The sequence below is a fragment of the Haliotis rufescens genome, unplaced genomic scaffold (assembly GCF_023055435.1).
Source record: "Haliotis rufescens isolate VD_foot unplaced genomic scaffold, xgHalRufe1.0.p SCAF_2, whole genome shotgun sequence".
Lineage (NCBI taxonomy): Eukaryota > Metazoa > Mollusca > Gastropoda > Lepetellida > Haliotidae > Haliotis > Haliotis rufescens.
Window position 1 is genome coordinate 50,266,393 of NW_025963890.1, and position 23,379 is coordinate 50,289,771.

Genomic DNA, 23,379 nt, shown 5'->3' on the forward strand with positions numbered 1-23,379 from the left:
GCCGCACTCAGCAATATTCTAGCTATATGACGGCGGTCTTTAAATAATCGAGTCTGGACCAGACAATCCAGTGATTGACATCATGAGCATCGATCCACGTAATTGGGATCGATGACATGCATCAACCAAGTCAGCGAGCCTGACCACCCGATCCCGTTAGTCGCCTTTTACGACAAGCATAGTCACCTTTTACGGCAAGGATGGGTTGCTGAAGACCTATTCTACCCCGGAATCTTCACGGATGTGAAAGAGTGGTACATTTCTTTCTTGGAAATGTTAGAGTAGACCTCGGTCAGGTTTTGATACAAATATATGGAATCTGTGTTTGACTGGACAAAGTGTGAGGCTTGAGGGAAATGAAGTTTTCCTTAATGAACATAGATCCGACTAGGTTATTAGTAACGTATTCACCACAGTAGCAAAGAATTCGTGTCATCTTTACCATTACATGTGTCCCGTGAAAATTCCGGGTTAGAATATGTCTTCAGCAACACATGCTTGTCGTAAGAGGCGACTAACGGGATCAGGTGGTCAGGCTCGCTGACTTGGTTGATACATGTCATCGTATCCCATATGCGTCGATCGATGCTCATGATGTCAATTACTTGATTGTCTGGTTCAGACTCGCTTATTTACAGACCACCGTCATATAGCTGGAATATTGCTGAGTGCGGCATTAAACAGCAAACAAACAAACCATTATATATTTGTTGTATAAGACCATCTAGTTTTGAGTTATCTTAATGGTCATTTACACCAGGTATCTGGTGTGTGAAATAGACAGACAGACAGACTCCGAAACGTTGTGTACCTCATAATAAAGAAGTTGAAATCCATATATTCTCTTCCTTATGTGAATCACTTCTAAATGTCTTTCAAAGATTTATATATATATATATATATATATATATATATATATATATATATATATATATATATATATAAATCTTTGAGAATATATTTACCCTAATCTACAATCTTGTCTTAAACAACATATGGAAAATCCAATTATCTGGAAGGCCGATGGGCCAGTAACTTTCATAAGCAGTTTGTCTTATTACTATCTTTTGTTTGTTTGTATTTTTTTGGTTTGTTTTGATTTGTTTGTTTTGTTTGTTTGTTTGTTTGTTTTTGGGTGGGGTGGGGTGGGTGTTGTTTAACACTGCATTCAGCAATATTCCATCTATATGAAGGCGGCCTTTAAAAAAATCGATCTTAAACCAGACAATCCAGTGATTGGTATTGTGAGCAACGATCCACACCATCCTGGTACGAAGACACGCAATCACCCATGTCACCGATCTATTTGATCCATCTTACGACCAGAATGTATGTTGGGACCTATTCTTACCCGGTATCCCCACTATTAGTATCAATAAGAAAGGAAGCAGTTCTGAGTGTGTTTCCATGGATTGACTGGAATCATATATATACATATCATGGAAACGTGCCTGTGAGATATGGCATGGGAGTGTTTACTCTTCTGTCAGCACATACAACAAAATATGAAAACATTCAAATAATTATTTCACAAATTGTTCTGAGCTTACAGTGATACATCCAATTATAGGTCATCATAAGTATAATATTTATCACATCCTTGCCCCTTAAATGTTACATCGCTGGATAAAGGTGAGCTTCTGTACCGCGGTACTCTGAGCTTTAAAATTCAGTTGACATGTGCATTGCACTATGTAATAATTTTTTATTGGTTATCTTTGGATAATCCTTCATGTTTGTTATACACATGCATGTTTTACAATAATTAGTAAATGTATATGAGACTATGTCAAATAGATTTATATATGTAGCTTTAGACGTATCTTCATGAATGCTTTTGGGGTTAAATTTTAAAATAACATTATTATTAAACAAACTCACAAATATATATTCACAGTTGACTTAGATTGATGATAATGTTGAGTGCACAAAAGGGAACTAGTCAACATCTGACAAGAATCGGCAATACCATATACATCTATTTTTATACACATATTCAGGAACGGAGAAGAAGAATTTTACGTGATTGTGCCAGTGTCTGTACTTTATTCCAGTACTAAAGTGAAATCACGAGGATTAGATTGTGTTAAAATATATGGTTATAATTAATAAACATCTGTTACCTTGCAGGGCCCACTTGCACAAAGCGATCTCTAAGATGATCTTAACTCCCACACTTTAACATAGGGTTACAATAGTCTTAGCGCTAAGTTCGTTTTGTGCCCTGGGCCCACTTGCACAAAGCGACCTTAGCGCTAAGATGATCGTTAGTCCCATACTTTAACATAGGGTTACAATAGTCTTAGCGCTAAGATCGCTTTGTGCAAGTGGGCCCTGGTGTTCACAAAAGGGGTGAGCTTGTCTTCCTCTAACGGTGGCCACCAGCCACTCACACAATTTGCCAAATGTAAAATATATACTTATTGAGATCTGTATGTAATCCATACAATACATTAATGTTCTTGCATTAAAATTGATGGGTGTGGGTAATTGTCCCTCTGTTGAGGGAATTGTGGGGAAGTGTCCTATTACATGACACAATGTGAATGACAAAGGCATTGAATTAAAAAAAAGATTCGGTAGTTCATTCCAAGGAGTAATAAATAGGCTGAAACATAATGAAATAATAAAGTTGCTGTGTGGGATCGTACCGACATTTACGTCATGTTGATATCGGGTTTCAGCCACATGTGTTTGGTTAAAATTGTTCGTCAGAAACAATTGACAGTTGGAATAATAGAGTGGCGTTAAAAGAATAATTTATGTCCGTATATGTAGTGGCGAAGTTACTGAATTGAAATAGAGGTCTTGAATATTATAAAAATCGTAAAATCGTTTCTAAATACCATTCTGTACCATCGATTATGCGAAACACACTTTTTGTAATGCTTTCAATTACAAGTGTGATATGCAACTATCGTTTGAATGAATCTAAATGTTATCGTGTAAAAAGGTGTTGAAATCTTTTACCTAACGTACATTTATGCAGCGCTTTATGTGTTAATATTCATACATTTTGATGTGAAAAAATGTTGTACAGCGCTAGTAGAAGAAACACATTATCCAGAAAAATGCAATATGTAATTAGGATCCTTTAAAAAAGAAGAAGAATTTATGGTTTATTTGCTTTGTACTTTGTACTGCACGTTAACATTTTCTTTAAAACTTTTGGTTTTGCTCTTGAGTCAACAGAACTTTAAACGAGTGACTGAGTGAGTACGTTTTTACGCCGCTTTTAGCAATATTCAATCAATATCACGGCGGGGGACACCAGAAATTGGCTTCACACATTGTACCCATGTCGGGAATCGAACCTTGGTCTTCGGCGTGACGAGCGAACGCTTTAACCACTAAAGTGACCGACCGCCCCGAACTTTGCACGAAGCCCCTACTAAAGGATATCTTTGTTACGGCCTTGTAGGTGTAAATTGTTATGAAACAATTGTATCACAACAGAGGACTGAATAACATGCGACAAATATTTGTATAACTTCGTATAATATTGTATAATATTATATAATATATTGTCCCCCAATGTAATCGGTTTTGGGCAGTTATTAGAGATTTAGTATTCTCTGGCATTGACGTTTTATATTTTATTCAAGCAACTTATTTGTTTAAATGACACCTCTGAAAACAAGGAGTGAACCGTTATACGGAGTAACTATAGTAACTATATTCTGTGTTATAGAATCAAAGTATGTTGTATATACAGCACATACATGTGAGGTGAGGTGAAATGGGGTTTAACGTCGCGTCCAAGATTATTGCACTTATATACCATGTGTGTGTGTGTGTGTGTGTGTGTGTGTGTGTGTGTGTGTGTGTGTGTGTGTGTGTGTGTGTGTGTGTGTGTGTGTGTGTGTGTGTGTGTGTGTGTGTGTGTGTGTGTGTGTGTGTGTGTGGCTGCTTGTACTAGTCCGGTCTGATGCCAATTTATAGTGCTAGCACACTGAGATACCATGCCGCAGTTTAACATGAATACCCCACTCAGACACAGTATACTGACTCCGAGCCGACCAGTCCTTGTTTTAGCCCCTTAATGCCGAGCGCCAGACAGGGTAACAACAAGTACCATCTTTTAACGTCTTTTGGTATGACGCGGCTGGGGATCGAACCCCGGACCTTCCGCTCTCCGGGCGGACGATCTACCATTAGACCACGGAGGCGGTCATGTAAATGAGGATGTGTCATTCCATAATCAGTACGACGTTCAAGTAAAAGTACATACACTTAAAAGTAGACAGGTGTTGACCATGATAACGATAGAGAGATAAATATACGCAGGTCGTCTCAGTATTATTTCCTTTTTTACAGTTAATAGTTAATTATAAGTTGCCTTTTTTCAAACAGATGAAAAGTATGTTGATGCAAAAAACAGACAAGCAATTACACACCACTATAACCGTGATACAATCGCGTTACTCAATACAACCCAAAAGGAACACTATATGAGGCGCCGTTTTACTAGTTATTCCTTATTTTGTTATATCAATAATTCATTTATTGATACCAAAGAATGAATTTATGTCACAAATTAAAAAAATTTGTATCCTAAAATATTTTTTGATATCGCAAATTTTACATAAAAATAAATAGAGGTTATCTATCGCAAGCGCTGGTTAGCTAAATACATAGTGTTTTTCCTAATACAGGATATTTACCATCCCCAAACACACAAGCGTGATAACCTCTTTATCATCTAATGTCATTCTTCAAATGTGTTCCCCAAATCTCTTTCCATCTCTCACAAACATGACCTAAACATTGCAAGTCTAAAAGGTTAAGCGATGTGTCAGTCGGACAGTGACAGTAGCCAATACAGTTCCAATTGAAACCCGTCTCTTACACAGTGGCGTAACTACATATAAAACAAAAATTGCCTACACTAATTGTTTTACTTGCTTACATCGTTTTTATCCGTTGGCTTTAACCTACCGAGAAACCTACCCATTTTATGATAAATGCATTTATTATATCAACTTAAAATATGTATTTTATCATATAACAAATCGAATTTCTGATATATTAAAAATCAAAAGTAGTTTTTTGTATTACAAATTGTGAGAATTACACTCGCTAGAGTGTTTTATCAACCCAGCATATCGGTAGATATATATTTATTTGCACATCTCCTTCTCCACTGGGTGAATGTTTTTTTCTCAACATTTAGTGATTTTTCAGGGGATCCTTTTCGATTAAATGAAGCAATAATGACCACATACAGTGATCCTGATCGTACGATATCTATAGCCTTCGTCTCCGTGACCATAGGCCCATTTTTGAATAGTTCGTGTAGATAGGTAGAGTATCGTAACTTTTACGTATAGTCATATTCAGATGGTGTCTGAATATGTATGTAGTGAGTGAGTGAGTTGGGTTTAACGCCGCTTTTAACAGTATTCCAGTTATATCACGGCGTGTCAGCTTAATGTGGGAGAAAAGCCCGAAGTGATGCAGGTCTAAGACGTTTACTACTTCGGTGAAACCCACGAGCACAGGTATGGTGCTGACAAACCTAGAAACATAATTGGGGCGAACCTGGATTCGAACCCACAATCATAGGTTTCTGGCGTGCCAAAGGGATGCAATCGCGGCGCCTTAGACGACTGGGCCACCCGTGTCCCCTGAATATGTATGAAATCTTCCCTATATTTAATCAGCTTTTCTTCTGGCTCTACTGGGCATGTGATCATATCATGCATCTTGTTATCATCGTATTTCAATGTGATTTCAACATATTTGACTTAATAATTTGTACCATCATCCTTACCACATACTTCACATGAGATTTTTTATATTCAAATGCCACCATAAATTAATTACAATTATTGCTGGTAAACACACAATTTACAAATATTCTAAAACACATGCTTGTAAACTATTCATATACATTGAAAATAATATATATTTTAAAATCCAAGGATCATAAGGAAACATTTATTGAATAGTACCTACCTTTGCAATTCGGACAATCCACCGAATAGTCTAGTGCAGTGCACAATAGTTAAAAAACAGCCATGAAGTGAATACCAATCTAACTTGTATCAAGCCGTGCAAAATGTGATACGTTGTTCTGGGAAATGATCCATGCTTTGGTAGATCCGGCATGTGTTGTGGCCTAGTTTACAGAACACGCCACAAGCTGCTGTACAAACCCAATAAATCCAAATGTCGTCGGTCTATGAGCGTACACGATGCTAGACTGTTAGTTATTATAGCACAGCTCATAGCCTCGTTTTGGTGTAGCTCTACAGTATAGAAGTGAGTGAGTGAGTGAGTATTGTTTTACGCCGCTTTTAGCAATATTCCAGCAATATCACGGCGGGGGGACACCACAAATGGGCTTCACACATTGTACCCATGTCGGGAATCGAACTCGGGTCTTCGGCGTGACGAGCGAACGCTTTAACCACTAGGCTACCCGACCGCCCCTACAGTATAGAAGCCTATACTTACTGCAACTGAAGAATGATCTAATGATTGTTAAACCTGAAAGAGATGTGATTTCAACTGTCCGCTGTAACAACAAAGCGGATTGTGCAATTTGGCTCCATGCTTCTAAATGATGTCATTGTTTCAAACGATACAGACATATGTATGTCTGGAATGGACTTAAGAGACCTTGCTAATTTGAATGAGCCACTGGTGTGTATATCATTTCCTGCTATTTACCTTTTGACTGTATCAGGTAACATAAGTAGTTTTTTATGGTATGACGTGTCTTTGCTTCACATCTCGCTTTCACCAAATGACCCACTGACATGTTCTGATGACTTAAACTTGGAATCGCCACAGGTTCATTAAGAACTTCGGAAATCTCTCCCAGTCACGTTTATCGTGTCGGCCATTTTGACGTCTTGTACTTGATTTACGTCTTGTATTACGTCGCTGTCATTGTGAATGACTTACTGGGGTAGTTTTAACAGGCCTCTCTAAAGGTAATAATGATATTTATTAATATTTTGTTTTGTTTTAACGCCGCTTTTTAACAGTATTCCAGTAATATCACGGCGTGTCAGCTTAATGTGGGAGGAAAGCCCGAAGCGATACAGGTCTCAGACGTTTACCACTTCGGTGAAGCCCACGAGCACGGGTATGGTGCCGACAAACCTAGAAACATAATTGGGGCGAACCGGGATTCGAACCCACAATCATAGGTTTCTGGCGTGCCCAAGGGATGCAACCCGTGCCCTTAAACGAACTACAAAAGAGAGAGAGACAGACAGACAGACAGACAAACAGACAATGTGGCTGTTTTTAATTCTGGCCCCCAAAATGTCGAATTAATTAGGGGATTAAGTGTTGAAGCCTTTGAGATTCAATTTATATACATTTTATTTGATCAGACAATTAGACCTTTCGGAATGCTATTGAGGTGTGCAAATGGTAACTGAATCCATCACGTTTGTTTGCTGATGTAGACCTGGTAAAAGTCAAAAGTATACACAGGGTAGAATTAATAATGAATTATAAACTTGTTATGATTGTTTCCAAAGGATTTCAGGAGATGGATTCCTACAGAGAAATAACACAGAGAAAATGTGAAATATAACTGATTTGGTCATTGGGAGTAGAAAAAAAGCGTAAACAAAATTATTTATCCCCACGGGACATGTTTGACATAATGACGAAATTAAGGTATACACTTCAAGGACCACTGAAGTGAGCACAGTGTTCATCACATTCCGCTGACGTTATGTTACAAATTGAGCTACACGAGGTAAGATAATCAATAAGTAATGAAAACATACTTCAAAACTTTTGCACTAATGCACATTTTAATTAAACTTGATCTGATGATAATTTTGCATCAGAACAACAGTAAATGTTGAACCAGCTCTGAAAAGAAATATCTGCCCGTAACCAAGGAGCATACTAGTTATTAACGTTACCTTAAATAATAAGCGAGGTTCTGTTATAAGATAAAATGCATAAAAAACGTATAGCACACCACGGTATCGTCACGGCTATACTAACCATGGTGGCACAGAACGTACGGCACCCCAAAACAGTTACTCCAGGGTGGAGATTGGTCCCTAAACACAGTTACAACAATCCGAACACTTCACGCCTGTAGGTTAGGCCCCAGTGTCACTGTATTTATTAAACAAGGTACCTGGACATTATGAAGGCACTATATGGTGTTGAGGAAGCTGATGGTCGCCGCCATAATATGGCAGACCATTTCATCATTTAATTTCCAATACATTAAGGCCACGGGCCTTTGTCTACAAAAGTTGAATACAGACGGATTTTAAACATTCAGTTTCGCATTTCTTACATCATTGGCATAAAAGAGATATTTTGCTAGATTTGTAATAACATATTTATCTGCTGATGACAGAAGCATATTAAATGTATTAACGCTAGGGTGACAATAGAACTTGGCTTTGAGATATAGTTGCCGTAACTTGACATACGTTGGACAAATAAGCAGGATTCAACACAGACTAATTTACAGAGCGTGCATTTTCTTAAATTTCTTAGGATTATATAACGAAGTCCATTCTCAAAATTTCCAAAGTATGACAACTCAGTCTGAATCTCGTGAGGGTTGTTTTCATATTTTGCGAATTTAAGAAGGCCAAATAAGGTTCACATTTAACACAAGTTTAAAAAGAATCATAATATGACATTTTTAACTTGAAAGAAGTTCACTATGCCAGATCTGCTGAAAATTGTCTTTTAAACGTTGATGATTAAATTTTCGTTGTGTTCATTGACATTCCTGGATTCTGACTAGCTGAATTGGTCACGTCTTATTACATTCATTTCCCAATGAATGTATAAATTAAGACACGCCCACCGCGGCGCACTACTTTTATTACTGCGGAATGTCGGGGAATGCCAATATTACAGTTGAGGGAATTCCCTTTCTGCTCACGTGTATCGTCAAGCACAGGACAGTTAGCGACTTCCGTGCATATTCATTGTCCAAACTACCCTTTGAAACCGAAGACCGACAATGGACGAAACAGCAAACTGCAGGCTCACTCGCCTGTTTTTTTCCCGCTCGCCTTGGTTCAACTTTCATGTCTTCGGGTTTCATTTCTAAAAAGCATTTTTCCAACTGTGTTTTACCGCAATCAGGGAAGTAATGTTTGAATCTGGCGGAAACCGACCATGTTATTTGAAACAGCTGCCTTCTCCCGGACATATTTCTTCCGGTTACAGTCTGTTGCAGTTCATTTCGCCCATTGCCTTAATTGACAGGTCCAATGAACATTGTTTTGATCCCACTCTGGCTACTGACTGTGTAGGCATGTCAAGTTATGTGCATACATTAAACGATCACCTGATTCATGTCACGCCACAATATGTATTCCTACACCTAATGTTTATCAATCTCATCATTTTTGTCTGTTTTGAGATATACCACTGTTTTTGGTTAAACTATTGTAGATAAAACATGTTTTACGTTGTCAAATTTAATTATAAGCATTGACTGTGTATTCTTTTCGGTTCATTGAGGTATGAATCGAAAAACCGATGGGCAAACTGTATGAATCTGCGTAGCGGATTCTTACAAAAGTTTGCAAATCGGTTTTTCGTTTCATACCTCAATGAACCGAAAAAATACACAGTCAATCCTTAATTGAAACATATTAAGAAAAACATTTCGGTTATCATACGTTTGAAACATCCATACATCCCCGAACACAAGTTTACAAAGACAGTTCCTTAATTTAGTTACCCAATTGACACGACCATGTTCATCATACAGGCATAACATATTGTAGCACTTTCTTGGTAAACGGAAGTCTGGCATCCTTTAGCATGTTCAACCAATATTTCACACATCTGGTCAAAGCATATACACGAATTGGATATCTGCCACACTCGCCCAATACAGCATTATTATTTGATGCAGATAATGTTAAACCCTAAAACCGTTTCCAAGCATATAACTACACTGTTTCGAGTTTTCCAACATTTTCAAACCCTCAGACCTCGGCACCATACAGAAGCACCGGCATGATCTTCGCATCGAAAATTTGGAAGTAAGAATCTGGTGAAAAAGGTTGTGGCGAATGTTTACCTCTCAGGATAGTTACCCATACCCTTTTCGTCTGCAGGGCAATCTTATCAAGAGTATTAGACCAGTTAAGCCTATTATTAAAATACAAACCCAAGTATTTATAGTCGCAAACAACTTCAACCCTTTTTCCCTTTGTAAAACCACTTTTCAGAACGTGACAACCAACCACCATTTTAAACACAACAACTTTGGCCTTAGACATATTACACATTTTCCGAGTATTACACAAATTCTCAAGGACGCTTAATTTCTTCTGGACGTTAGAAACCCTAAAAGCAACGAGTATCAAATAATCTGCAAATAGAAGTAAAAGGATGTGTATAATGTCTGTACACCAAACGGATACTCCTCTTCCATCTCAAGAACTATTTCATTTATAAAGAACTGGAACAAGAACGGGCTAAGTGCACAGCCTGGCCTGACACCCAAAGGGCAATCAAAGGCCTCAGACATATGATTGTTAGACCTTACACATGCCTTAACGTCCTTGTAGATTGACTGAAATACTCTACCCAATTTTGTACTTAATCCCCGTTTAAGAGGGACTCCAAATAAGGTTACAGTGTATGGAATCGAACGCCTTGGAGAAGTCATTAAAAGCGGCGTAAAACGTACCCCTTTACGTGAAAGGAATCGTTGTACAAGAGCATAAAGGACAAAATAGTTATCGCCAGTGGAATAGTCTGACTGGCATTCACAAAGTTTGTCTGCCCAGAAAACTAATCTCTTGCACAGAATTGAAGTGAATACTTTGCTAAGGACACTCAGAAGGCTTATGGCTTGATAGTTATCTGGAACCGTTGCGTCATCTTTCTCATGTACCGGAATGATAATTCCTAATGACCAATATTCAGTAAAAACACCATTTTCATACATGCTATTGAATATAATTTCCAAGTAAGGAGAAATAACATCTGATGTGTGTTTTAGGTATTCGCTTTGGATATGATCAACTCCAGCTGATTTATTGTTCTTTAAGGCACGAATACTGTCTGTGATTTCTGATCTTGTTATAGGGCAGTCAAGCATGTCTGCTGTCAATTCTTGTGATTCACATGAGTACAAACTTTTATCGTCACTGTCAAGAGGATCAGTATTTGTGTATAATGTTGACAAATGTTGAAAAATATTCAGCCCACTCTCCCGCGAATATAGGATTGTGATGATGTTGACGCCCGGACACATGTCCCAAAAGCGTTTGGAGTCACCAGTTGAGTTTTTCAGATCTACTATATTACGATGGTCCCCTTTGTCCTGCACAAGGCCCTGTACTCATTGCGTATTTGGTTGTACTTGGCTAGATGTTCAGTGCCTTGAGTATCCCGAAAAGTGTTTAGTGCATGACAGCCTTCGTGTTTTTTAATAAGACATTCATTGTCATACCATGGGGAGTCACTATGCCTTCGATTCTCCCCTTTGAACACACGTGCGGCAGACAGAATAGCATCTGTCAGTAAAGTCACTGCAGTAGATGCATCTGAGAGTGAACATAAAGCTGCATGTTCTGGCATATCAGTGATACATGGCGGTCATATATTCATCATGAATGTCTCACGACGTTTTTCTGTCCATATGTACTTACATAGTGTACCCGACTATCCTCAGGTTCCATCGCATCTCCCTTATGACGAATGCTCACACGGACTGGTAAATGATCGCTTTCTGAGCGGGACATTATGTCAAAGTCTGCGATATGTTGAAATATATCTGTTGATGCTAACGCAGAGTCTATGACGCTGCATCCCAGATGTCCTATGAAAGTGAAGTCGCCAGAGTCTGCTCCAACCCTTCCATTGATAATATGGATGTTCAGAACTGAGCACATTTCCTGGAGAGATCTACCAAACGTATTCACCGCCTGGTCGCTAGATATTCGTGGCATATCGAACTTGGTTAACAGGTTGGTATAATGTTCATCCCCTTCCATATAGTGAATGATATCATCTCCGACGTAGTCTTATTCTCTGCAGTTCTGCTGTTTAAATCCCCGAAATATAAAATAGAAACATCTGGGTACTTTATGAAAACCATTTAAGAATAACCGGGTGATACATGCCCCTGTCATTCTATTGCTTGCCATCCAATGGAAGCCCGGATTAGAATAGGTCCTCATCATTCTGTTGCTTGTCAACCCATGTGAACCGGGGTAAGAATATGTCGCCATTTTATTGTTGCTTGTCAACCCATTGGAACCTGTGTTGGAATATGTCTCCATCAGTCTTCTGCTTGTTACAACCTGCGGTCCGGGTTAGAATAGGTCCCCAATACTCTATTGCTTGTCACCATATCAGGACCTGGGTTTGTATAGGTCCAAATTAGTCTTTTGCTTGTCACCTCGTTGGGACCAGGGTTAGAATGCCGCTTGTCACATTTGTTACACAAGATCCCCATAATTATATCGCGTGTCACACCAGGTGGGACCCTATTAGAACAGGTCCCAAACTCTTCATTGCTTGTCACACTTTTAGGTCTCCATCATTATATTGCTTGTCACTACAGACGACTCAATTAAGATAAGTTCATTTTGACCATCTAATCCCCATTTTAATCAGCTCTTGCGACCAGCATGAGATAGCGAGCTAGAATAATGAATGAATAATTACGTGGATAAAATAAATTAAAACTTCGTTTTTGTTGAAGGCCACACTCAGCAATATTCCAGCTAAATGACGGCGGTCTGTAAATAATCGAGTCCGGAACAGACAATCCAGCGATTTACATCGTGAGCATCGATCCAGGCAATTGGGATACGATAACATGCATCAACTAAATTAGCGAGCCTGACCACCCGAATCGGTTAGTCGCCTATTACGACGAGCATAGTTGCCTTTTAAGGCTAGCATGGGTTGCTGAAGGCCTATCCTCACCCGGATCTTCAAGGGCCCTTCTGTAGTCGAATGTCATTTGTGTTTGCAAGAACTTTCAAAAACCGGTACATAAAGGTGTCCCGGTAAAACAGGTTTATTTCAACCCTTGGGCTCATGTTACATCCAATGTACAAAAAAAATATAAAATCTACCGAGGCATTGAATCAAAGCTGGAGGGCCGGATGTGCTCCTACAGTGATAACAGCCCTAAAAAGTTCAGACGTGCATATAAAGAAGGCTTTATATACAGTTTACATATTGTTGTAGAAAACGTTTCATTGAAGCAAGTACATTAGCCTTCTTATATTTCATCTTATGCAAGACGTTTCTGTCAAAATGTACATGAATGAGCCATTTTACTTCAGGAATAAACACACCGGGATGTTTGTGGTCCTCTGCACACTCTAGAAAACCTAGATCAACTGATAACTAAAACCACCGTGTTTGTTGATTGTGTTCCAGGCCTTTACCCGCCCGAACAGTTGGGTTTTTTCATAGTTTCACATAAATTATGGCAATAGCATTCATGTGTGACCTAGGCCGCAAACGCGCGACAATCTCGCATAGTTGTCAAGATATCTTATGAACATTCACTCGGCACGATTGAAAAACGCGTCGAGTTCTACATCTTACTGCTTGTACACTTTCATTAATTTCATCCGCATTGACACTCTCAATCGAAAATGTCGTATTGCTTGAAATCAATTATCTACCGTACCTAGAAATGTCAATAAAAACTTCCACGATAGTTTATTCATACGCCAAAAGCTGTCAATCGAAACAGCGAGTTGCATACTCGCAACACTGCACGCATTTCTCGGCGTTGCTTAACCGATTCCCATATGCCTGCATGGATGTTTGCATCGGCACTGTGCGCAACATTGTTGATCCCCGTTCTGCAAAATGGGTGTTTCTCAACATAACACGTTGGAAGCACACGACAGTCTCACTCCGTTTAAACTAGTGATCTACAACACTAAGTTATTTTTTTTTAAATGGTTACTCGAATCGTACCAGAACAATAGCGGGTAAAGTTTCAAAACGCAGACAAATTTCGATTTTGGAACAAAACAAATCTAAATGGATACACCTACAACTCTTTCTCCATAATATACAAATTTCAGATCACAAACATACCTATTTAGTTGCTATTCGCCTAGGTAAGGCAGCACTGGTACCGGCGGGAATGTTTTCACCAAAACCCTCCTATTTCTTGCATCTTCCCGAGGGAAGAGCGTAAACTGACTTTAAAAGTCCAGTTTCCAATGGCTGGAATTCCTGGGCTCGATCGTAGCGCAGTTGCTATTACGAGTTATGTCCCTTCTGAGCCTCTCCTGTGGACCAATCAGATTCCACCTCTCGTATCACTTGCATTTGCTTAAAAAAATGGCGGTGCCCAGTCTAGTCGATCTGATCGATAATCAAGATCTACATTGTGATAAAAGGAGGCTAACATCGCGAAGTGCATAAAATCACGTGAACACCTTGATTAAAAACATGAAAAGGTTGAGAAAATATCTGTTGATAACGAGTTGTCGAAGCACATGCTTTGCAAATCCTGCAATCGATCGAACTCTGCATGACAGTTAACGAACCGGTTTTCGATTTCGCTGCGCGATTTTGATTGGACTATGCATAGACTCGTTAGTCCAGCCAATATGTAACTCCATTATACCAGCCTAGTTCGGCAAAGTGGGAAACTGGACTTGTATGGTCAGTTAACTCACTTGCCTCGGGAAAATGATTTCTTGTGGTCAAACAGCAATTCTAAGTTGAATTTAGAATATGCTACGATACGTTTGCTTCCAGAGTGTCCATATAAAATGAAAGATGTGACAATCATTCAAATGTTGCCTATAAACATCGTGTCAACAGTCTTTTCAACTTCGGGTACTTTTAAACATTTTCTGGCTGCTGCACGTGGCAAACACGTCGCCTTCTGCGGGAAATAAATGACATAATGTGTTGCTAATTAAACAAAAGACTGAACCTTGCATAATATTCATTGAATAATGAACATTTGATAAACTGTCACTACTAATTAATTGGAAATTCAACAACACCTCCCTCGATGCGGTACACACTATAGACGGAAATAAACAGCGAATTGACGAAAGCACCGTGGTCCATAAAATATCAGCAAACTGTTACCCCAGCGGCTATTTCATGTCTTATCACGATTTAAACACACATTGTCGAGGAACTAGAAATCTAATAACGCCAGACTGTTGTCTCCCGCATGAGAGCTGATCTACTAAACGATCTACACTATTGTACTCGCGAATAGTTCCTCCTAAAGTCGACAGTGAACACAAATACATAACTGTTATTGAAAGTAGTATTTGATAATTCCTTCTAATGTCAACTATGATTACAATTGCATAAATATTAACGCAATTCGTATTTTATTTCAGCTGACATTGCTATCATGCAATAATATACACAAGTATTCGAAAAAAGAATACGTGAAGATATATTTATATAATCTAGCAACATTTACTGCATCATAATTCAAGTCAGAAATTACGAAAATCAACTGTTTCAACTGTGTGAAGACGAAATATCTCTGATAAGCAAAATCGCATCACATTCCACAAAATTTCATTGCTTTAGACCAGGGAAGATTTTGGGGTAGGGGTGGGGAAGGTTCTCCAGTTTTACTCACAAAACAATGTTCATTGTAAATGCTGACTGAACAAGATTCAGTGGACATGCTGACTGGACAAGATTCATTGGAGTGAGTGAGTATGGCTTTACGCCACTTTTAGCAATATTCCAACAATATCACGGCGGGGGACACCAGTAATGGGCTTCAAACATTGTACCCATGTCGGGAATCGAACCCGGGTCTTCGGCGTGACGTGCGAACGCTTTAACCACTAGGCTACTTGACCACTCTAGATTCACCTGACGTGCTGACTGACAAAAATATATTCTATAAATGGGGTGCGTGGGGGAAGAGGTGTTTAAATCCCACAATCCTTCTAATGAAGTAATATATATTCCGCGGCTCCCATTTCCCATTCTTGTCGAGTCTAACATCATGTAACCCCATAAACTCAAGGAGATGACTGAGCTCTTCTTTGCTGTATCTTGAATTTTGATCACGTGACTAAAATGAGACTGGCGTGGGATCTAATGTGAAGTGAAACGGGTTTCCAACGAGGTACGTCCGAGTGATCATAGCGCGTTCCTCCGATGCGTGAAGGATTTGCTCTTACTGCATATTCTTGAAGCTGTTGACAGTACTTAAATTCTGGCACTATTGAGACATGTAAAGTGTATAATCCATCCGTTTGTCATTGAAACAATGCACCCGCACCGTTTGTGACATCAGCTTAAAACACTTTTGAATATCATCACGGTATGGGGCTCGCGGGGTTGTAGTCAAAACGGCCTCACGCAGAACGGCCTCACAACTCAAATTTCAAAACAGCCACAAACAAAAGTTAAAATGGCCACACATAACGTCATGACGGCCACAACAAAAAAGTAAAAAGCCACAGGTAAAAATTCAAGATGTCCACGATAATAATAAATGAATATCCACATTGAGCAGGATGTGTAGAGTATATATGTGAGATGTTGTTATTACAATGTAATATCTTCCAGTAGAGTTCACGTGCTGCTTTAACCATTCACATCAATTTACTTTGAGTGAGTGAGTGAGTTGGGTTTAACGCCGCTTTTAACAGTATTCCAGTTATATCACGGCGTGTCAGCTTATTGTGGGAGGAAAGCCCGAAGTGATGCAGGTCTCTGACGTTTACCACTTTGATGAAACCCACGAGCACGGGTATGGTGCTGACAAACCTAGAAACATAATCGGGGCGAACCGGGATTCGAACCCACAATCATAGGTTTCTGGCGTACCCAAGGGACGCAACTCTGCACAGCGAATCGCGGCGCCTTAGACGACTGGGCCACCCGTGCCCCCAATTTACTTTGATCTCTGAGCTGATGAACATATGAGTTTCAAACCACTGACAAAGGTAATATGGATGTGACATAATATTTGAGTCTGTCTTTTTTGTTGTTTGCGTGGCTGTTATGACTATGGGATGTGGCCGTTTTGACCTGCCTCCGGGTCATGCGCATACATCGGCAACGCATTATCGGAGTCAGCCGGTAGCCATGGTTACATACAGGGAACATCATGAACTCACCCACCTTCCGTAGTCCGGCTCCGACCCAAACACTTTCAATTTTCAACAGGACATGTGTGTCTCACAAACGTCAGAAAATGTGGCAGAATACACTGTAAGCAGTTTTAGTATAGCAACTGGTTGATCAAACAGGTAAAAAAGACGTAAACAATTTCATTGGTTAGATCTCAGTGAATGTAATAAGAAGAAGTCGGGTCAGGAGACGGTTCAGTTGACACCCCGTACACAACAAAATTAAATATTCTATTCATCGTATGTCTTTTATGCTTTACAAACATAAAGCCGAAGTGGCGTGAGGATATGTCCGGGTTTGGGTACAGTCCGGGTTAGGCACCTGAACGTACTGTTGATATGGATGAGCGAGTGAGTTGGGTTTAACGCCGCTTTTAACAGTATTCCAGTAATATCACGAAGTGATGCAGGTCTCAGACGTTTACCACATCGGTGAAACCCACGAGCACGGTTATGGTGCTGACAAGCCTAGAAACATAATCGGGGCGAACCGGGATTCGTACCCACAATCATAGGTTTCTTACGCTCCAAAGGGACGCAACACAGCGAATCGCGGCGCCTTAGACGACTGGGCCAACCATGTCCCCCTAATATGGATGAGAGATCAATTACATCCATTTACTGTGTTTCAGTTTATGGAGAAGTCATGACGATCTGTTCATTCAACAGATTCCAATGATTTCTCGGACTTAAACCATGTTATCGTTGATACATAATTTCTCTATTATTTTGCATAATGACCTATAGTTGCGTTTTTGACTTGTTTAAACTGCACGCTCAGAATGGTCAGTGAATTACTGGCTCAGAATCAACTGAATGAACAATAGCGTGACGTCATGATAACTGTTTAACTGTTGATAAATTGTAGCGCAAAGTCAAAGGGCCCAGAGATGGAGATTGTCCAGGTTTGTTAACCGGACTTCCTCTCATGGGTGACCGATAAAGTTAGTCCAATGATTATTTGCTTAAGAGGTTTAAAGTATCGCCTTCAAGAAGACCGTCTTCAAATATTGTACAACTCTTTTATCTAACCTGTATTTGATTAATGTGATTATATTTGAAATAACTGTACAAAGAATCAATAGCTTCTCTTGGAAACTTTACATCAAGATGCGCTTCGGTCCATCTGTGGATCCGCTAGAGGTATCAGTTATCGTCGATAATATCACAAAATGTGTCTTTCTCACAAAATGTTTCTTAAGAAAACGTCGTCATGTCATCAGACTTAATTCCACAAAACGTATCTACCACTTCCACAAACGAGTGATACCAGATCATCCAACCTTCTACAGAATCATCTTTGCTGCACTGAACTATACAAAAGCATCATTCATTGAAATATGTTATAACCAATATCATTGCGCGGAAACCAGTTGCAATTCAGGCCCAGCTGGGCCAGTTGTTTCAAACGCTTAGCTACGCTTGTTGCTGTGAAGGCCAAGCTGGCCCAGTTGTCTCATATGCTTAGCGACGCTTGATGTAATTTGGGCGTAGCTATGCTAGTTGTTTCATATGCTCAGCAACGCTTGTTGCAATTCAGGCTTAGCTGGGCCAGTTGTTTCATACGCTTAGCTACGCTTGTTGCTGTGAAGGCCAAGCTGGCCCAGTTGTCTCATATGCTTAGCGACGCTTGATGTAATTTGGGCGTAGCTATGCTAGTTGTTTCATATGCTTAGCAACGCTTGTTGCAATTCAGGCTTAGCTGGCCCAGTTGTCTCATATGCTTAACGACGCTTGATGTACTTTAGGCATAGCTATGCTAGATGTCCCATAGTGTTCGTTCTACCTAATGCAACCACATTAAAGCAGAATGTCTATTACTGTTACGAGTAATCATTCGTACACGTGTGTACGCGTACGGAGATAAATCTCTTGTGTTGGTCTCCCATTAGTGTTGGATGGGACACATGGTCACTCTGAAACAAGAGACACATGTGGGAACAATCTCATTAAAATCAGATCTTAGTTCTCGCTATCGCTAAAGCGTCGCTTACCAGATCATGAAAGTGACAGTCGGAATGTGTTTTCTAATCATGCAACCTCGAAAACGTTAACACGGGGATATTCCGAACGACAGTTACGGCCCGTACGAAGGATTCCGTCAAAATCATCGTCTATCTCTCGCTTCCGTTGGATAAACATTTGAACGGAAGAGGCGTTGCACAGTACGCTGGAAACACTGCCATGCAATCTCAACCACATATTAGACATTCCGGAATGTTTGTTCAGTTTTCAGAATTTTAATCGAGAACTGTGTCAACATATTTTTTCAAGGGTAGTCTGAAATGGAAGTCGCCCGGTTGAAACGGGTGCTGTAAAGCTCGTGAAAGCTGCTTTCTAATTGGCTGATGTCGACTTCTCGTTAGTAATTTCAGTGGTCGGTCATTCTGACGTGACCCGTAATGGGATGTCCTCAGATCTTTCATTAGCGCCAGCGAGAACTTAGATCTGATTTTTATGAGATTGATGTTGGAATAAAATGTTTAGAATTGACGAGCTGGGGAATAGACAGAGCGAAACATTATTTGAACAAAAAATTTGAACAAACAATACCGCTTCCGTCAATTTAAAAAAGTATAATTTAGGAATTAAAATGGAGTGACACAAATGTCCGTAAATATGTCAAACTCTCGCGGAGCGATGGTATGTCCTGACGGACTACCTCTCACTCGGACACTCTCACCTAGAGTGTGTGACGCCTTGCTGAGCAGTTTGCACACATAATGAGACCATTGTGTAAGGCGGTTTACACACGTTATTGGATGAATGTATGTGAAATAAAGTAGGCCGATTGTCATTCCAAGGACCGGTAGCGACTTTTATACCGGGACATGGACCGTGAAAAGACTTCGTATACTTGCCGTCAGAAAGAGTGAGTGGGTGAGTTGAGTTTAACGCCGCTTTTAACAGTATTCCAGTAATATCGCGGCATGTCAGCTAAATGTGGGAGGAAAGCCCAAAGTGATGCAGGTCTTAGACCTTTACCACTTCGGTGAAACCCACGACCACGGGTATGGTGCTGACAAACCTAGAAACATAATTGAGGCGAACCGGGATTCGAACCCACAACCAGAGGTTTCTGGCGTGTCCAAGGGACGCAACTCTGCACAGCGAATCGCGGCGCCTTAGACGACTGGGCCACCCGTGCCCCCGCGGTGTGTATGTAGTGGTCAAAAGGTCTAACAAAACCAACAATTGTGAAAGTGTTTTCGAACCCACATTGTCGCACAGCAGCCTTTGCAAGTCGAGATGTGTGGAAGAGGCATTGTCATGAAGTAGTAGAACTCCAGCAATCAGCATCTCTCGTAGATTTTCTTTAATTTAATCTCTCAGGCGATAGGCAAATCAGCATAGTAGGCACCGGTAATCGTCTTTTGACTTTCTAAGTAATCAACAAGGATCACACCCTTTGCATCCCAGAATACAGTGGCCATAACCTCCTTCACTGACCTTGAAGACTTTTGTGCCGGCCATTGACCTACAAGTGGCAGCCGCTAACTCTTATTATATGAACCCCACAAAAAACTCATGACTCCATTCCGAGAACCCCTCCTTCATCGAACGAGTGCAGTGCTCAAAGTAACCATGACAAATGTTCTGCCTCAAGAATCTGTATCACGGAATCAAATGTGTGCACTACAGCAGGTCATATCGACGAGAACGTACGTGCTTTGGAGAAACTGTTTATACTTAAAACCAAGATCAATAGAGATAGCAATGTCAGCAGTTTTATCATCAAATTGTGTCAATGACCTAAGCAATACATGAACCCACGCAGTGAACTTTATCCTCATGCGTGACTCAGATGTGAGCAAAAGTCTACACTATATAGAGACCTGATGAAAAGAGGCTTTAACATTTTACAATATTTAACATAGATAAAGGGTGGATATGGCTCACTCGGGTCATTAACAACCCGTGTTGGACGAACTTTAGTAAGCCAAGGGACAGGAGCGGGTAATCACGGCGGTCTGTGACGCTGTACAGAGTTGCGTCCCTTGAAGGGGATGTGCGTGCGTGCGTGCGTGCGTGCGTGCGTGCGTGCGTGCGTGGCTGCTTGCACTAGTCCGGACTAATGCCGATAATAGTGCTAGTCCATCGAGCTACCATGCCGCAGTTAAACATGAATACCCCACTCAGACACAGTGTGACTCAGAGCTGACCAGTCCTTGTTAACCCCTTAATGCCGAACGCCAGGCAGGGTAACCATCTTTTAAACATTTTTTGGTATGACGCGGCCGGGGATCGAACCCCCGACCTTCCGCTCTCTGGACAGATACTTTATCCACTAGGCCACGGAGGTGGTCCAGTGAAAATGTGTACACAGTACAGTTTGCACTGAATGAAACCAGTGGATAATATTGGATACACACATTCTGCATCCTGTTGGCTGACAAACACTAACACCTGTTTTCTTTAAACACAGTTCTTGTACAACTCAGTATTACAGCTATACCCTGGCTAACCTTAATATAATTCTGGCATTTAAATAACAGAAAGAAAGTACAACATTTACTAATAAAGAGTGAGTGGGTTTTACGCCGCTTTTATCAATATTCTCGCAATATCGAGGCGGGGAAATGAAATGGGCTTCACATATTGTGCCAATGTGGGAAGCGAACCTGGGTCTTCAGCGTGACGAGCGAACGCTTTAACCACTTGGGTACCCCACCGCCCAGTAATAAAGGAGAATAAATAGATCTAGAACATACAAACTTGAAATTTAGCCATGTTATTAGAATATTAGACTGAAACAATCAGTGAAGACTTGCATGTCAATAAATCAATTTAGTTCCAACATTTAGCTGACATGGCAATTATGAAAACATTTATATTCATATAAACTATAGTAGTCTGTGCTTCATGTTAATGTATGTGAAATCAGGAGAAGCCAAGACCATGGGGAGTGCACATTATTTGTTTGACCTTCGTATAGATTGAACATATATTCAGAACAGTAAGACAGTGTCATAGCGACCGATTTGGGACAACCATTGTCTGAATGAGCATTTTATTCCAAAGGCTAATTACCGTGTAGCATATGTATATGTATATGTATATCGCTTATATGCCGTTATTTATAAGATGCTAATACCAATTTTGAATCCCCATTGTATTGTACATTGACTGTCTGCCATCATAGACGAGCTTTGCAACTATGTCACTGATTAATTACTGTTGTTTATACTTATGACTTAATTCATGTCAGGTGATCTTGGTTATATAAGGCTTGGTCCAGAGATGAACATCAGAGAGAGAAGGTCTTACCCTCAGCCTTGCTCCGTGACACCAACACCGTCACTACCAGGGCTGTTACGATTCACTCGCGTATTCGGTGAATCGAACCGTAACCATTCATGAATTGAATTCGTTATTCATGGCCACTAGAATCGAATATTTATGAATATGCTATCATGTATAATTGCATACCCTGTACCTAAAAATATCAGGTCTTCAGCAACCCATGCTTGCCGATAAAGGCGATTATGCTTGTCGCAAGAGGTGACAAACGGGATCGAGTGGTCAGGCTCGCTGACTTGGCATGTCATCGCATCCCGATTGCATAGATCGATGTTCATAATATTAATCACTGTATTGTCTGGTCCAGACTCGATTATTACAGTTCGCCGTCATATAGCTGGAGTGGGGTGTTAAACAACATTCAACAGCAAAGCATGCGATTTTCACCGATTTCGAAATAATTAATTACTCACCTCTCTATTCTGCAGTCCGCCTAATGGTGCTGTTAAATATATGTTGTTAATCAGCCATATATATCCGATGTTGTACCATCAAGTACAGTATCCAAGAACAACACAGATGTAACAAACGAAACGTTCTGACACAGAAATATGTGGATCTCTTCTGTCATAATATCAGCACGTTTCGCACGTGAAGGTCGCGCGCAGACGCACATGAGGGCATATGGCCTTTGACATAGGGCACGTGATTGTCACCTGACATTTGGATTTCCAAACCGTAAGAATAAGCCTGAGAGTGGATAGGGAGTATGGTTTTACGCCGCTTTTAGCAATATTCCAGCAATATCACGGCGGGGGACACCAGAAATGGGCTTCACACACTGTACCCATGTCGGAAATCGAACCCGGGTCTTCGGCGTGACGAGCGAACGCTTTAACCACCAGGTAACCGACCGCCCAATAAGCCTGAGAATGACCCTAAAATAACGTGACCAAATAAATTCTGAAACTTCAGTTTGACAGGTCGAAGACATGTATAGAAACCAATTTCTAAATCAGTCAAAACCAGGATCAACCACTATTTTAAAAAT

General features: G+C 40.2%; 1 protein-coding gene across 4 annotated transcripts in view; it reads right to left on the minus strand.

Moving 5' to 3' along the window:
* LOC124118389 (ornithine decarboxylase 1-like) overlaps nucleotides 1–22,954 on the minus strand; it is a 40,962-nt gene extending 18,008 nt beyond the window's left edge. For 2 of the 4 annotated variants that reach the window (XM_048400099.1, XM_046480486.2), the window contains exon 1: nucleotides 17,076–17,180. The gene's annotated coding sequence lies outside the window, so the exon portion shown is untranslated. Of the gene's footprint in view, nucleotides 1–17,075; nucleotides 17,189–22,801 lie in introns of those variants that run through there. The other 2 variants (XM_046480485.2, XM_046480487.2) reach the window with 2 other exon arrangements.
* Between the last annotated feature and the right edge of the window lie 425 nt (nucleotides 22,955–23,379).